The sequence below is a fragment of the Salvelinus namaycush genome, chromosome 37 (genome assembly GCF_016432855.1).
Source record: "Salvelinus namaycush isolate Seneca chromosome 37, SaNama_1.0, whole genome shotgun sequence".
NCBI lineage: Eukaryota > Metazoa > Chordata > Actinopteri > Salmoniformes > Salmonidae > Salvelinus > Salvelinus namaycush.
The window spans coordinates 26,444,358-26,450,740 of NC_052343.1; positions in this window are offsets into that span (position 1 = coordinate 26,444,358).

Genomic DNA, 6,383 nt, shown 5'->3' on the forward strand with positions numbered 1-6,383 from the left:
TGTGTTGTTGATGAGTGTGTGAGAGTGCAAGGGGAGGATTGTTGGTGTCTGGGTTGTGTATCTTGTGGTGTGTGTGTGTATGAGTGTGTGTTGCTTGTCTGAATTCAGCTGTAAATACATTAATCATCAAAATAAAGGAGTTGAATGACGATGTTGCTTGGGTCAGTGTGATGTTCACACTTGTGTAGTACACATGATGAACACTAGACACTGCTGTAGGACAAGTGGTGTAGTACACATGATGAACACTAGACACTGCTATAGGACAAGTGGTGTAGTACACATGATGAACACTAGACACTGCTGTAGGACAAGTGGTGTAGTACACATGATGGACACTAGACACTGCTATAGGACAAGTGGTGTAGTACACATGATGAACACTAGACACTGCTATAGGACAAGTGGTGTAGTACACATGATGAACACTAGACACTGCTGTAGGACAAGTGGTGTAGTACACATGATGAACACTAGACACTGCTATAGGACAAGTGGTGTAGTACACATGATGAACACTAGACACTGCTGTAGGACAAGTGGTGTAGTACACATGATGAACACTAGACACTGCTGTGGGACAAGTGGTGTAGTACACATGATGAACACTAGACACTGCTATAGGACAAGTGGTGTAGTACACATGATGAACACTAGACACTGCTATAGGACAAGTGGTGTAGTACACATGATGAACACTAGACACTGCTGTAGGACAAGTGGTGTAGTACACATGATGAACACTAGACACTGCTATAGGACAAGTGGTGTAGTACACATGATGAACACTAGACACTGCTGTAGGACAAGTGGTGTAGTACACATGATGAACACTAGACACTGCTGTAGGACAAGTGGTGTAGTACACATGATGAACACTAGACACTGCTGTAGGACAAGTGGTGTAGTACACATGATGAACACTAGACACTGCTATAGGACAAGTGGTGTAGTACACATGATGAACACTAGACACTGCTGTAGGACAAGTGGTGTAGTACACATGATGGACACTAGACACTGCTATAGGACAAGTGGTGTAGTACACATGATGAACACTAGACACTGCTGTAGGACAAGTGGTGTAGTACACATGATGAACACTAGACACTGCTGTGGGACAAGTGGTGTAGTACACATGATGAACACTAGACACTGCTATAGGACAAGTGGTGTAGTACACATGATGAACACTAGACACTGCTGTAGGACAAGTGGTGTAGTACACATGATGAACACTAGACACTGCTGTAGGACAAGTGGTGTAGTACACATGATGAACACTAGACACTGCTGTGGGACAAGTGGTGTAGTACACATGATGAACACTAGACACTGCTGTGGGACAAGTGGTGTAGTACACATGATGAACACTAGACACTGCTATAGGACAAGTGGTGTAGTACACATGATGAACACTAGACACTGCTATAGGACAAGTGGTGTAGTACACATGATGAACACTAGACACTGCTGTAGGACAAGTGGTGTAGTACACATGATGAACACTAGACACTGCTATAGGACAAGTGGTGTAGTACACATGATGAACACTAGACACTGCTATAGGACAAGTGGTGTAGTACACATGATGAACACTAGACACTGCTGTAGGACAAGTGGTGTAGTACACATGATGAACACTAGACACTGCTGTAGGACAAGTGGTGTAGTACACATGATGAACACTAGACACTGCTATAGGACAAGTGGTGTAGTACACATGATGAACACTAGACACTGCTGTAGGACAAGTGGTGTAGTACACATGATGAACACTAGACACTGCTGTAGGACAAGTGGTGTAGTACACATGATGAACACTAGACACTGCTGTGGGACAAGTGGTGTAGTACACATGATGAACACTAGACACTGCTGTAGGACAAGTGGTGTAGTACACATGATGAACACTAGACACTGCTGTAGGACAAGTGGTGTAGTACACATGATGAACACTAGACACTGCTATAGGACAAGTGGTATAGTACACATGATGAACATTAGACACTGCTGTAGGACAAGTGGTGTAGTACACATGATGAACACTAGACACTGCTATAGGACAAGTGGTGTAGTACACATGATGAACATTAGACACTGCTGTAGGACAAGTGGTGTAGTACACATGATGAACACTAGACACTGCTGTGGGACAAGTGGTGTAGTACACATGATGAACACTAGACACTGCTGTAGGACATGTGGTGTAGTACACATGATGAACACTAGACACTGCTATAGGACAAGCGGTGTAGTACACATGATGGACACTAGACACTGCTGTAGGACAAGTGGTGTAGTACACATGATGAACACTAGACACTGCTGTAGGACATGTGGTGTAGTACACATGATGAACACTAGACACTGCTGTGGGACAAGTGGTGTAGTACACATGATGAACACTAGACACTGCTGTAGGACAAGTGGTGTAGTACACATGATGAACACTAGACACTGCTGTGGGACAAGTGGTGTAGTACACATGATGAACACTAGACACTGCTGTAGGACATGTGGTGTAGTACACATGATGAACACTAGACACTGCTGTGGGACAAGTGGTGTAGTACACATGATGAACACTAGACACTGCTGTAGGACAAGTGGTGTAGTACACATGATGAACACTAGACACTGCTATAGGACAAGTGGTGTAGTACACATGATGAACACTAGACACTGCTGTGGGACAAGTGGTGTAGTACACATGATGAACACTAGACACTGCTGTAGGACAAGTGGTGTAGTACACATGATGAACACTAGACACTGCTGTGGGACAAGTGGTGTAGTACACATGATGAACACTAGACACTGCTGTAGGACAAGTGATGTAGTACACATGATGAACACTAGACACTGCTATAGGACAAGCGGTGTAGTACACATGATGGACACTAGACACTGCTGTAGGACAAGTGGTGTAGTACACAACACATCCTGGGGTGGTAGGTAGCCTAGTGGTTAGAGCATTGGGCCAGTAACCAAAAGGTTGCTGGATTGAATCCCCAACTTGACAAAGTAAAAATCTGATGTTTGGCCCCAAAACAAGGCAGTTAACCCACTGTTCCCTGGTAGGCTGTCATTGTAAATAAGAATGTGTTCTTAACTGACTTGCCTAGTTAAATAAAGGTTCAAATTAAAACATGATGAACACTAGGTAGAGGAAGAGAGCTGATAGACCCAAGATGCACTAGTTTCTACTCCCCTATGTACACACACATATAAACAAAGACGCACCATTATAATATACTTTAACCGATTATGCAGCAGAGGCTCTCAACTTGCTGCAACTTCATTAAGTGATATCAATCCATCTATCATCCATCGATTCACTTCTTTACATGTGGTCTGTGTTACTTAATTGGCAAAGAAACAAAATCCAACTCTGCCTTGATTGGGTTGTATCCATTTCCATCCCTTCCTACTTCATCAGTGGTCAGAGAAACACAGATCTATGGCCAAAGATCAGTTTCCTCTCCCCTCGTCCCCTCCTCTCCTCCTCCTCTCTCGTTCACAGCCTGGGGGTGAAATGGGATGGAATGCTGGAGGTGTTGGAGTAGGGCAGATAGGATTACTCCTTCCTTCTCAGGTTGGTCAGTAGTATCACTCTGGTGGGATTGTACCTGGATGTTCCTTACATCTTACACTCTTCTGTGTGACATCCAGTCTGTGTGACATCATTAGTGGTCTGAACATGAATATGACATGAGAATTATTCCCCTACTCCTTCATTCTCTCTCTCACTTCCCTCCCTCTCTTCACCTCTCCTGGACGGCACTCCCAACCCCCCTGGGGATGGACAAACAGATGGACGTACTCAGTCACACTTGGCACCTGTGTCCCATGAATAGTTAAAGAGGGGTTTGGTGACGATCAGGCCGTAACTGAGATTAGAACAGCCAGCAGGACTCAGTCCAGGCAACAGGCCGGGCTCTGGAACTCCCCAGGAGGCAACAACAACCAGCAGGAGGGGCAGGAGGCAGGACTAGGGGGAACAGCACGTGGCATGATGCCTATCCTGTGGTGGAAACGTAGACTTGGAAACGTAGACTTGGATGGAAGGGAGAAACAAAGCAAACAACTGTCAATCTGTGGGTAAACAAACACATGACTGTACATTAGACCACTGAGCCTGTGTGTTCGTCCATAGGGATGTATATGCATATACAGTATGGAGAGGAGACATTGTAGCTGTGTTGTGTGTTGGTGTTTTGCTGAGGTGTTTAAACACTGTAATGCACCTTCACCTTCCTATAGATATACCATTACCTGACACAGGTGTGAGTACACGTGTCCTCTGCATGCTGAAGCCTGAAGAATAGCTGGCCTACAGTAGAGTGGATTGGGTAGGGTGGTAGGGACATTGGGGGATAAAGTAGGGGCCACTGAGTAGGACTCCTAGGGGAGAGAGAGAGAGAGAGAGAGAGAGAGAGAGAGAAAGGGAGAGCGAGAGCGAGAGCGAGAGAGAATATAGACTTAGTTTGACAACAAAACAATCAAAATGAAAGAAAAGCTGATCAGGACAAAATAAAGGTAGAGGAATTGAAAAAGGATGCCTTGGTGGCAATTCACTTGAGACGGTGGTGGAAACTGATCCTGACCAAAAAGATGCAGATTGCCTCCTGTACTCTGATGCCACTAGAGAGACACTCACACAAGTGGAGAGTACATCAACCCTATGCAAATAAGAGAGAGAGAGAGAGAGAGAGAGAGAGAGAGAGAGAGAGAGAGAGAGAGAGAGAGAGAGAGAGAGAGAGAGGGGAGAGAGACAGCAGAGAGAGAGAGAGAGAGAGAGAGAGAGGGGAGAGAGAGAGGGGAGAGGAGAGAGAGAGCAGGAGAGAGAGTGCAGATTGAGAACGAGAGAGAGAGGGGGCTGGACCCTGAGCAGTATGGTCCAGAGGGAAGGGCATTGAAGCGAAAGGAGATTCACACAACTTAACTTAAACTGAACAGCAAAACAGATCCTAACACGACGTAGATAGAGAGAAGTCTAAAGAAGCTTCTAGAGAAGCATAGACAGCATTAAGACCCTTCATTAGAACAAGCTAGAACAAGGTTGTTAGAACAAGTAGATAGACACAAAAGCAAGGACGGGCGAGAGAGAGAGAGAGAGAGAGAGAGAGAGAGAGAGAGAGAGAGAGAGAAAGTTTGGATTCTAGTGTTGTCCAACACCAAGCAGCAAAGGACACGTTAAAAAAAGTTTTTCTACCTATATATTTTTTTTACCTTTGTCAGTCTGCATCAGTCTCATTTGAATACGATAAGTCATGGACCCTCCTCTTCTGCCGGTGGCCAGGATGGAGGTGGACGTGGACCTGGGCTTTGCCCTCTTCTTTGTCTTCCTACTCTGTTCCTTCCTGCTGTTCACCATAGTGCGCTGTGCCCAGATGGTCCTGAACCCCTACAGCGCCATCTCTGTCGCCGCATACCAGAATACGGAGGAACAACCTGAAGAGTGACCTCACTCCATACTGGGCAGGAAATAATGTGAGCATAGTGGAAGAGCCCTAGCCCGACTGTGGCTAGTGTGCTGAAGGTGGGAAGTTTGGTTTCGTAGTTAGACTTGTGGGAATCAAGAGGAGCAGGAAGCACATGAAGGGAGTGGTACTTCAAAGTTTGGATAATTCATCAGTCCACAGATCTGGAGATGAACATCAGACACCCTGATAACCTGGAAAACAGGAGCAAATGGGACCATGAGGATTTCAAATTGTTACAGTACAGTTTATGTTTAGGCAATGTGCTTTTGGGAAAGTCTACAGTTGTCAGCATGTCAAGGACCAGAGTCAGATAAACGTAGGAATGACCACCATTTTAGTTTTTGTATTCCTAATCAGCCACTGTCATATTCACATCTGCTTTCCATTAAAACAAATAGGCTAAGCCATGAGGGAAAATGACATGACAATAAAAAGCATACTTGAATGTCTGTTTAATTTGTGATGTTTTTACAATATGCAGTCTAGGTTATAATAATAGTAATTGATTACATTTCTATAGCGCCTTCCATAGAGTCTCAAAGCACTTGAAGAGCAAAAAACAAACTAGCAATATAATATTATAATCCTTATAATATCATGACAGGTCAAGCAATAGATGCCAAGTCTTTGAAAGCTGCAACTTCTGAAGATGGAAAGGGTCAATTCATGGCTTGAGCATAAGGAGCTGGTCAGAGGAAGGTCGATGATTTCATGTCATTTTGAATAAACATAATACACGTTAATTGCCAATAATTAGTGAGAGTTAAAAGTAAGGGATGAGGTAATGGGAAGAACACAACCATTGAAGAAGGAGCCTACATGTATTCCAGTCTGACTGAAAGCAGATCATTGGTGGAGGGAGAGGTCCACTTTATTTCTTTCCGGGAGGTATGA